The sequence below is a fragment of the Hyla sarda genome, chromosome 7 (assembly GCF_029499605.1).
Source record: "Hyla sarda isolate aHylSar1 chromosome 7, aHylSar1.hap1, whole genome shotgun sequence".
NCBI lineage: Eukaryota > Metazoa > Chordata > Amphibia > Anura > Hylidae > Hyla > Hyla sarda.
In genome coordinates, this window is record NC_079195.1 from 70,701,217 (window position 1) to 70,713,465 (window position 12,249).

Genomic DNA, 12,249 nt, shown 5'->3' on the forward strand with positions numbered 1-12,249 from the left:
GTTTTCACGATCATTGCTGCTCTGGACACACGCCTAGATAGTTTGTCCTTTGCATACACGCATGTGATTTGTTCCCAGCATACGCTCACATAGTTATTAGGTGCATACGATCATATAGTTTCTTTACACATACGAGCGTTATTTGTTCTCTGCACATTCATAGTTCGTTTGCACTTACAGTTTATTCCGCTTACACGGTAATAGAGGTATCCTGTGCATTCATAGTTTGTTCTTGGCATATGCACACTTAGTTAGTCCTAGGCACGAGCTCACATTTGGTCCTGATATATGCTCATATTGTTTTCAGGTGTACATGCTCATATAGTCCTGCGCTTACACTCACTTAGTTGTTCCCTGGTTAAGCTCAGGAAATTGGTTCCATGCTTGCAGTCATAAGTTGATCTGGTTATATGCTCACAATTTGTTCCATGCGTATGTTAGTCAGTTTGTCCTGGACATACGTGCGTGTAGTTTGTTTGTGCTTAAATTGCTCGGGGCATATACTCATCTAAGCTGTATGCTTACTCTCACTGAGCCTGTTCTGCAGCTACGCTTATATCTTGGTTCTATGCATAGTGTTTTGTTTTGTTTTGACCACACGTGCATAGTTTGTGCTGTGCGCTTGCTCATATAGTTGTCCTGGCACACGCACAAATAAGTTGTTCAGTTCATACACTCATTTAGTTTATTCAGGCTACACACACACACACATATATATATATATATATATATATATCATATACTTATTCAGGCCACTCTGTCATTAGTGTGTTAGGTGCATACGCCCATATAGTTTGTGCTGTACATAGTCACATACTTTGTTCGGGGTATACATTTATATAGTGTCTTTGGCAAATCATTCAGATTGTGGGATCGGTGCATTCAGTCTTAGTGTCTCAGGGGCATACGTGTTGATAATCTCCTCTGACAACACATTCTGACAGCTTAGTTTGTAAAAAGTAGTGTTTCATAGACATGGTGCAGTGGGGTAGACAGCGTTTGTAGGTATTCATGTATAGTATTACGCATCAGGGCGTCATGCAGTCATACAGTTTGCACTGGGCATGTGCGTGATACTGGGTAGGTGTTCATATAGTTTGTTCAGTGCATACGCTCACTCATGCAGTTTATTCTAGCCTCACGTTCATATCGTTTGTGCGGTATAGGCGCTCATATAGTTTGGTCGGTGTTCACGGTCATGGTGTCTGTTTTTGGATATGTGGTCTTAGTATTCTTGATGTACACAGGGTCTGGTTAGTTATGCCGGGCTCACGTTCATATTGTCATGTTCTGCACATGTGTCAAGGAGTTATGCTAGGCATATGCTTATAGCGTTCATACTCGGTAATTGCTGATATGTTCGTTCGGTACATTCGTTACTTTGGTTGAGGCTTTCAATTTCGGGTTGACCAGTCACGTCTACAGGTTGGTCCAGATACAACCTGACACAGCTTCAAGTTGGCGACAGTGTGATTACATACGATTATGTTTAGTTAGCAGTTGGGTTAGGCTACAGATATATATAGTTTGTTTCTGAAAAATAGGTCACTTCGTGGTCATGAATGGCTTGGCTTCAAGTTAATTTTAGTTATGTGTTTAGTGGAGTTTTCCATTTTCGGCTAGACCTGTCACGTCCACAGGTTGGTTCAGTCATTACCCGACACGACTTCGGTTGACGACGATGTCTTTATATGTTTGCGCATGTTTATTTGGCATTTGGGACATGTATTCAGGGAAATAGCTTGATTTCTGTTGAGGTTTCGTCTGTCTCGGCTTCAGGTTGTCGATGGTATTGGTTGAGTTTCATGATCTTGCCTGTTGCATGAGTGGTTTCATTGCCTGTCACGTCCACAGGTTGGTTTAGTTACAACCTAACACCGCTTTAGGTTGACGACTAGGTAGTCATCTGGGTTTTCATGTTTAGCACTTGGGATTGTGTATATGGGCTTGGTTGGTTCTATTTAGATATCATTTTCACTTCCTACTTGCATTGGTTGGGTTTTGGCCACTATTTGCTGCATTTAGCTCATACTATCAAGGTATATCTGGCCTCCAGTACCATGTTGCGTTATCTTGCCTGACAAGGCGTCTTTTGATACGTCTCATGCCAGCGGTGCGGCTCTGTAAAGCATTTAAAAATGGAGGTTAGAGAACCCTCTAGCCATCAAGCCTTGACAGCTGGCCTGGTTAGACGGTTAGCAGACGCCTCATAATTCTCGATGTGGATGTCAGGTCAGCTTAACGTTAAAAGCCGCTCTATTCTCAGGTGATCATGGCTTCTAGGGCCGAGGAAATTCACATACAGGTGCAAGGTCTAAATTACATCAGATTGTGGGGATACAGATAATCACGCGTCCAAATCGTATAGCTGCAAACGTCATTGCCCGGTCAGCTTGTTTCGTATGGTATTTTCCTAACCCCCACTAGTGGTGCCCAGTTCGAGTGTTGCAAGCTTTCCTTTCGCACATCTAGGAGCTAGTGGGGATCGGCCACTATTATTGGGGCCACACTCACTACTACGTCATTTGTCGATCGTACATATTCGCATTAAATCCTTAGGTAGTGGTTTGTTTAATAAAGCGTTTTGTTTTAAATATTGAAGTTTTGCCCTCTATTTATTCAGGTATACCTACACGCGACAGTACGCGGCACAACTCAGACTGTCTGTTAGCTAGTATTATTATGTGGTTAGGTTTTAGGTAGGTACGCTACGCATTTGAGACCCCGAAAACAAATAAGTGTTATACTTGATGTGATAAGATTGTTTAATGCCCAATCACAGTATCCTAGGGCTCATGCACATTATGTTTATACAGTTCCATCCTGTACAAAGCTTGAACAGGTCACATAATAGAGGTGCTTGAGGACTCTACTGTACATGAGACAGAGTCATGCATTGGTCTTTTCTATTGGATTTGCGCAGAAGAATCCCAGCATGCTCCCTCAGATAACACATGTGTGGAAGTATAAAAATAGTCCAAAGGAGGTAAGATTGCTTTGTGCACAAGACTCTGCCATATGCTTAAGCCTGAACCTACAACAATAATCATTATAAGCATAAGAAATATTTTAATTTATATTAGTCTAGTTACCATTTATCAATCGTTTTCACTATTCTGTCAAAAGAAAAAAGAAAAAAATCTTGCAAAAAGAGACAATTTTAATATCATAGCATATTGACAAGTAATGATGTGTGTCAATGTGATTCCAGGAGCCGTCGCTCTTAACATTATTTACAGATCTTAAAGTTTGACTCCTTATATTCCAGTATTAGACGACCATGGTCTATGATCCAAAGGAAATCTCATCAATCTTGTCCTCCTAAAACCGGGATAACAGAATATACTTAACAATGTAGGGTGACCAAGCTTGAAAAGACGAGGGGCCCTCCCACTTGGGGTGATGGATTGGAACTATTTTTTCTATACATACTTAAGTTATTAGCGCCCTGCACCTCTGCCATTGTAAATACATGTATGGATCTATGAGTTCATTCTGTAGCTCAGCTCTTGGCCTCATTGGAAATAAAGCAGCTGTCAGGCTGCAATGATAAAGCTCTTATGGAATGAAATGAGCTATTTTTCTGCTTGTTAAGGATTTTTTACCTTCAAATTTGATTTTAAATTAAAATGTCTCAGTGTAATGTTTTATTGGTGATCATAATTATGATAAATTTATGTTTCAATAATCTCCTTTATATTCTATTGATCCGTGTGACAAGGGCTGATATGTTTAATCAAACCCTCGTCTCCGCTCATTACATATATTTGAGGAAGAGAGGATACAAACATGGTTGTCAATGATTCAGTCCTAGAAAATACCTGACACATGCCCAAATCCGTCATCCAAAAGAGAACACCCTAGAACCAGGGAACATGACACTCTTTATTATCAATGTCCCACATAGAACAAGCTTTAAGTATGAACCTTCTTACTGAATATAATTAATGGAGCTGTTCTACACTGACAAGACAAGACCCTAAATAATAGGAGTAAAATGAAAAATTGGCTCAATTAATCAATGGCTGTCACACAATTATTACCAATGGGCAGTACATTTTAAAGCTACTGACATTTTTGCTAAATCTGAAAAATTTTTCTTGAATTATGGTAGAATGAATGCGGTCTTTAACGTGGATTATTAAAAAATAAATAAATATATTTATGTATTTATTTATTTTTTAGCTGAACAACCCATTTACAGATGTCTCCTCATATGATAAAAGTAAAATATATTACCTATATTCAAGCCATTTCTATATTTTTTCTTGTCATTTGTTAAATTATTTTCTTTGTACATTATTATGGGGAAGCTATCGAGCCTGAACTATTAGTAACAACATTTAGACACATGCAATGGGGCCAGACATCTTGCCTTCAATTTTGCAATACTAGCGGCACTCAATAGTTCTGCTTGGAAAGCTCCTTAAAGGGGTACTCCAGCCCTAAACATCTTATCCCCTATCCAAAGGATAGAGGATAAGATGTCTGATCGCGGGGGTCCCGCTGCTGGGGATCACTGCAATCTTAGCTACGGCATCCCAGACATCTGGTGCACGGAGCGAACTTCAGCCACGCCCCGTCAATGCAAGTCTATGAGAGGGGGGCATGAGGGGCATGGTCGTGATGTCACGAGCAGGTGTGGCCATGCGTCACGAGCCTTCGGCGCTGCACATGACGCTCTAAATAACCCCGGGTGCCCCAGTGGCGGGACCCCCGCGATCAGACATCTTATTCCCTATCCTTTGGATAGGGGATAAGATGTCTAGGGGCAGAGTTCCCCTTTAAATAGATTCCCTATTCTAAAAGTAACCTATCCTGGTTTAAAATAGAAAACATTGTACTGACTGCACCCCATGTGTTCAGTAGAGACTAGTTTTATTAGGTTTGATCTATACTCCTGATCCTTTGACAGCTTTTTCCAGAAAATAATGGAACCTCCTAAATTAGTTGCCCACATCTAACTTTAAGGTCATTTTAAGAGTACGATATCCAAATGGAACATAGGTGGACAGTGCTTAGATACAAATCTGCTAAAGTGTGATGGAGCTTTGCTGACTCAAAGCCCAGAGGGTGCTGTTAAGCTATGCTGAACAGACAGCTTCATTCAGTAAACTTATGTGTCTTGTAGAACGCGTTGCACTCAATTGCACTAGTAAATGTACCATTCTGCCTTACTACTTTTAGTAAATGATGATCCAAAAATTACCTTACTCTGCAACCTGATGCTTTTTTGCGAGTCCTCAAAACCACTGACCTTGCCTTTGTCTTCTCGCACAAATTTGGCTGAATTTGTTATGAGACTAAAGAAGGAAAAAAATTAAAGGAACAGAATTGTGATTATGGCAATTCCAATGCTTATGGCTCACATTGCTCATGAACAGAAGATAAAAGTTGGCAAAAGAAAGGATTTTGACCATTTTGCCTCACTCTTGTTTAAAAATTCTACGCAAATAATTACTCGCGACCTACAAAATTCAGTCGATCATTTTCCACTTTGTACAAGTGTGTGTTAGTTTTATTTTTTACTATTTCTCTCAATCATCCATGTTGCCATTATCCACGTAGTCTAGTATTTTGCTGGTGGGATATTTCGTGTAAATGATCCTACAGACTATGGATGTCCGCTTTCTGGTTCAACACAATCTTATAACCCTATGAGATGGGGCAGCTTTAGCCTGTGCACATTAAACAAGCTCTCATGTGTAGGTTCTTCCCAACAGGTGGATGGATGGACTTGGGGTACAGCAAGGCTACAGCAGCTGTTTCACACATCTTAATGCTTCATCGAGACTCATGAGGTGATATTCCGGGCACAGATTCTGTCTGAAGCTGGTGCCATCAAAACAAGCTGCTAGGACTGCTCAGAAGTGCACTGTCTCAAAAGACAGCAATGCATTTCTGGGTGGAGTCCACAGAAAGAATGAACAGGTTCATTCTTTCGGTGGAATATGGGGTCCATAATATCTGCGGTGGAACGTCTGCATCAGAAATTTTGTAGTATGATTGGTGCAGCAGGATCCAATTGGACGGCTGCTGCAGAGTATTTTCCAAGAGGAGTTTTAGAGCTCAATTCTGCCTAGAGAATACATAGTGTGAATGAGCCCTTACACTAGCAGCTATGTAAATATCTAATCAATGTGTTGGGAAAAAATACACACAAAATCTATTTGGTAATTGCAGATTTAGGGTACGTTCACACGCGCTGATTTTTTAGCGGGTTTTCCGCTTCGTATTTGAAAGTGGGCGGGCTCTTCTCGGCTGTCCGCAGCAGATTTTCCGCGTCGGAATGTACACTGCGGAAAATCCACCGCAAGCCCCATTGAAGTCAGTAGGGACTGTGGCGGATTTTCCGCAGTGTAAAATCCGCCGCGGAAAATCTGCTGCGGACAGCCGAGAAGAGCCCGCCCACTTTCAAATACGCAGTGGAAAACCCGCTAAAAAATCCGCGCGTGTGAACGTACCCTTAATGCAGATTTTCCCCATTGACTTTCACGGTGAAACTGAAATCCTTGAGTAAGTCAGTGTAAGGGTAAATTCTCAAAGGAGAATTTAGAAGGGAGATTGCAGTAAGTTTGCTGCTGACAATTGAAGTTGCAGCAGGTAATCCGCGATGGATTTTCCACAGCCAAATTTCTGCAGCATAAAATCATCAGCAGATTACATTGAAGTCAACCTAATCTGCCATTAATTTCCCGCTGTGGAAATTCCACTGTGGAAAATCTGATGGGCATAACTTGCTGCGGTTCAAACTCTTAGTAAGGAACTGGCCACAAACTTGCTTCTAAATCCGCCTGTGTGAACCTACCCTTATGGATTTTTGTGAAATGCTGCTGATTCACAACAAAATCTGCAAGCATAGATTTTAAACACAGATTTATCAGTCTGTATGAGACAATAACTTGGCTGTTGGCTGTTGTTATTAACAGCCTGGACCTCATGGATAATTGCGAACAATCCCGCTGATGCCCACCATTAACCCTTCAGATTCCATGATCAATACTGAACATGGCATCTGAAGTTTCTTCGGGGCACGGGGGTACTTATCAGACCACCCACAATGCGATTGCAGGGGTCCAATGAGTAAAGATGGCCACCGTAGCTCTACTTACCAGTTCCTGGCCAGCGCCTGCATTCTTCTCCTCAGGTCTGTCTTCTGCTATTCCTCTGTGCATAGCACTGATCTATATTAGCAATTGCTATTATCAGTTCTTTATGGGACTTAAAAATATGTTTAAAAAAAAAGTTACAACATTTTTTTTCACAAATGTGCATAAGAACCTCCCCCCGAAAATGAAATGACCCTTTTACCATTTTAAAAATAAAATAATAAATAAATAAATAAAGATATTTGGTATCATGTGTGGACCAAACTTTTAACAATAATGTTAAAGGGGTAATCCACCATAAGGTGATTTTAGTATGTACCTGGCAGACAGTAATAGACATGCTTAGGAATTATTTGCGCTTGTCTTGGGGCTAAATGGCTATGTTGTGAGATTACCATAACACTGTGGCTAGCGTTTTGTGAACTGGTATTTCCTGCTTGAGTTTTCTTCTTTTGACTACAAATACCATAATTCCATTTTCCTCCCTCCCACACATCAGCCACCCCACCCATTGAAACATAAGTGAGCTGCATCCATTCAAAAGACCTGTGGTTTTCAATCAGGGTGCCTACAGCTGTTTCATTAGTTGCAGATTGATCTCTCTCCCACCAAGCGATCGCTCCACCCATTGAAGCAGACAGACTCCCTGTCATCAGCTGACTAGTGAGTCAGGTCTCGGCCGCATTGCAACCTGGGAAAAATCTGAGACAGTCATTTTGTATGCTGTTAAAAATAAATATTGGGGTGAAAATCACAGAAGAATTGTGAGAAAACTGTCACACACAGGTACAGACACTAAATTATGAACTACACTAACTGTGCAGCCCCTGTAGCATAGTCAAATAAAAAAAAAATCCTGGAATACCCCTTTAACCCCTTAAGGACTCAGGGTTTTTCAGTTTTTGCACTTTCGTTTTTTCCTCCTTACCTTTTAAAAATCATAGCCCTTTAAATTTTCCACCTAAAAATCCATATTATGGCTTATTTTTTGCGTCACCAATTCTACTTTGCAGTGACATTAGTCATTTTACCCAAAAATTCACGGCGAAACGGAAAAAAAATAATTGTGCGACAAAATCGAAGAAAAAACGCCATTTTGTAACTTTTCGGGGCTTCCATTTCTACGCAGTACATGACGCCTTATCATTATTCTGTAGGTCCATACGGTTAAAATGATACCCTACTTATATAGGTTTGATTTTGTCATACTTCTGGAAAAAATCATAACTAAATGCAGGAAAATTTACACGTTTAAAAATTTCATCTTCTGACCCCTATAACATTTTTATTTTTCCACGTACAGGGTGGTAACTCATTTTTTGCACTGTGATCTGAAGTTTTTATCAGTACAATTTTTGTTTTGATCAGACTTTTTGATCACTTTTTATTCATTTTTTAATGGTATAAAAAGTGACCAAAAATACGCTTTTTTGGACTTTGGAATTTTTTTGCGCGTACGCCATTGACCGTGTGGTTTAATTAATGACATATTTTTATAGTTCGGATATTTATGCACGCGGCGATACCACATATGTTTATTTTTTTTATTTACATATTACATATATGGGAAAAGGGGGGTGATTCAAACTTTTATTAGGGAAGTGGTTAAATGACCTTTATTAACCCTTTTTTTTTTTTACTTTTTTTGCAGTGTTATAGGTCCCATAGGGACCTATATCACTGCACACACTGATCTCTCATGCTGATCACTGGCGTGTATTAATACGTCTGTGATCAGTGTTATCGGCGCTTGACTGCTCCTGCCTGGATCTCAGGCATGGAGCAGTCATTCGCCGATTGGACACCGAGGAGGCAGGTAGGGGCCCTCCCGGTGCCCTGTAAGCCGTTCGGGACACCGCGATTTCACCGCGGTGGTCCCAAACAGCCCGACTGACTAGCCGGGATAGTTTCACTTTCACTGTAGAAGCGGCGGTCAGCTTTGACCGCCGCTTCTAAAGGGTTAATACCGCACATTGCCGCGATCGGCGATGTGTGGTATTAGCCGCGGGTCCCGGCCGTTGATGAGCGCCGGGACCGACGCGATGTGATGTGGGGTCGCAGCGCGGCCCCGCTTCATATCACGGGAGCCAGCGCAGGACGTAAATATACGTCCTGCGTCGTTAAGGGGTTAATAATCCTGAGCAGTGAACTACGTAAACGTTAAAAAAAATTGTACAAAAAATTTACAAAATTACTGATTTTTGGTCACATCACATCCCTTTTACTACTTTCTAACTAAATAAGTTTAACTTTTTTTTAAAACAGTACAATAATAGAAAAGCGTATAAATATGGGTATCCTTTTACTCCTATTGACCCACATAATAAGGAGATCATTTTATTTACTCTCTAAATTTGCGAAATTGTGGCTTTCTTTAAAATTATGTTGGATATTGTGGTGTTCTTAGGTCACTGTTTTGAGTGTACAGAGGAGAGACTTTAAGCAACAACAACTATAAATGCTGTTCGGTTTTGTTTGTGCAATTTGAGATGACAGATTTAAAAGAAAAAATAAGTAAATGAAATAAAAATACTGAACTGTGGACATATTATACAATGAAAAAAAAATGTTTTCTACCACAAATAGTAATGTTTTTCATTGTACTGTACATTTTATGGTAAAATGAAAGGAGTCATTACAAAGTACACTTGGTTGCACAAAAAGCAAGCCCTCATATGGGTCTGTAGAATGAAATATAAATGAGTTATGTCCCTTAAAAGATCTAGGGGAAATAATGGAAACACATAAAAGAAATTTGACTGGGGAAATTTGACACGGGCTGTGTCCTTAAAGGGGTTCTCCGGTGCTTACACATCTTATCCCCTATCCAAAGGATAGGGGATAAGATGCCTGATCGTGGGAGTCCCGCTGCTGGGGACGCCCGTGATCTTGCACGCGGCACCCCGGTTGTAATCAGTCCCCGGAGCGTGTTCGCTCTGGGTCTGATTACGGGCGACCACCGGGCCGGCGGCGTGTGACGTCATGCCAGAGCAGGATAGGTTTTCAATGGGGATTTGTTCCTGCTCTGGACAATTCCTAAAACAGGCAGAGGTGTCAGCAGAGAGCACTGTGGTCGGGCAGAAAGGAAACTGAAAAGGAAAGAATTTCCTGAGGATCATAACATCAGCTGATAAATACTGGAAGGATTAAGATTTTTTTTAATAGAAGTAATTTATAAATCTTTTTAACTTTCCGGCACCAGTTGATTTAAAATAAAAATGTTTTCCAGTGGAGTACCCCTTTAAGGGGTGAAAGGCCAGAGCACATGGCAGTTGGAGTCTATAAAATACCCTGCTCTCATGTCCTTAGCTGAACACTAGGTGAGACAGAGAGGGGAAAGCAAGGAGAACTAAAGAGAGACTAAGTTTATAACCTAGCCTCTTCCACGCTGACAGGGTGTCCACTGTTCACTTCAAGTCAGAAAGAAGCTTTCAGGAGAAAGACAAAATCAAAGGGCCTGATAGCACCCAGAAAAAAATGGTGTTACCTCCAGGAAGCAATAACAATTTCTGAGTCGAGGATACCCACTAGGATGCACCAGTTGGATCCATGTAAAGATTATTAAGTGCCTGAAACACTAAAGAAACCCTGGCAGCACTTACAGCCTGGGACTTTGTGAAACAATCACTTACAGCTGTTTACATATGAAGTTGTACAAATAAAATTGTGTTGCACCTTCTTCTTGTTTCCCTGTGTCAGGTTATCTGCATGCACTACAACGCCAAAGGCGCTTGGACGCGGGTCGAGAGTCAGCCACCATGTATTGCCACCAATGTCCAGACTCTCCATCGACAAAAGCTTGTGTACACCTAGGGCCCGATTACATGGGACTGCCACACCCACCACTCGCAGCACCATTGACATATTAGAAGCACTACTAGTCCCAGCATACAACTCCCTTGGATGTGACACTATCATCTGTCCAAATATATTTATAAATTATGCCTGTATAATTATGGGTAAGACAGACGTCTTTGAGGCCCACGGATGTTCTGAGACCTGATCCACCGGTGTCCTAAATTTAGGAGTATCAAGTCCATTATTTAGCGGTGAGTTCAGGATGCTTTGTGTCTAGTATTGTTGCATATTACATATACTTTACCCCCATGGCTGGTGAGTAGCTGAGCGCAGTGGGACATGTTGGGCCCCAAAAGCAGGAAGAACTCACAGGAGGACACAAGAGCGATACCAGCGGCACAGGGGAGAGCCGCTGATATTAAACTGCAGCAGCCCAGACATAATGGGCGAATAGGATGGATTTTTAATATAACCAGAAGTGGGCATGTTTCTTTCACATTTGATGCATCTGTATAAACGTTTCTATTTAAATGGAACCTGGCATCTTCTTGTAATCACATGCAGAAAATAACCTTTCCTGTCTTGCCAGCTTCTGTTACATTTGAACCTATAATGGATGGATTGATTCCAAGCCCAGCAATTATAATGAAGGCAGGGTAGATAGGCGGCTATTTATAACCGGTGCCATGCCTGTGGTGAAAGGGTTAACGCGTGTCCAGAATGAAGCTGGTAGGGTGCAGCGCACAATCGCCAGCTGCAGGGCCTTGTTTATAACAAGCAAATAACTTCTTTCTTAGCCTTTGCTTGATAAATGGAGAGCTGGCTGCAGAAGGATGGATTTGTATGAGATGGGGATTTTTTTTCTACAATTTACCAGGTGTACTGCTGGCTCAGCCTGAGGATTTACAGTCAGGGAGTATGATTACTCGCTGGCATCTGACCACCTGGCAGGGGCATCGAGCTAGCACTTCTAAAATAAAACCATCCGCAGACTGGATGAGGTTGTCAGTGTATTTCGGTAGTGCTTAGAATTTTTTTTCTTCTTTTCAGATCGGCTGCCAAATGAAAGACATGTAGTAACCATTAATTAGTTGACAAGACTTCCCAGCTTAAGACGTTTCGAGGCTATCAATCTATGCATTAGGCTGCACCACATTTCAATAGACACTTCAGATACTTACTCTGTAAGACCAAAAAAAGCTAAAGTGCCAACAACCAATCAGATCAACGGAGTCATAAGAAAACATTGTCAGCAAAAAGTGTCAGAACTTATCACGGTATGCCATGAAAGCTTTAAAAACTAACCGGGTGGAAAACTTGGTTACTTCGCTGACACTTTATT

The 12,249-nt window shown here is 41.2% G+C and overlaps 1 long non-coding RNA gene across 6 annotated transcripts in view; it reads right to left on the reverse strand.

The window, feature by feature from the left end:
- Positions 1-12,249, reverse strand: part of LOC130281992 (uncharacterized) — a 100,063-nt gene that overhangs the window by 53,501 nt on the left and 34,313 nt on the right. For 5 of the 6 annotated variants that reach the window (XR_008846197.1, XR_008846192.1, XR_008846195.1 and 2 more), the window contains exon 2: positions 5,210-5,303. This is a non-coding gene — a long non-coding RNA (uncharacterized LOC130281992). Of the gene's footprint in view, positions 1-5,209; positions 5,304-7,112; positions 7,185-12,249 lie in introns of all 6 variants that reach the window. The other variant, XR_008846194.1, reaches the window with a different exon arrangement.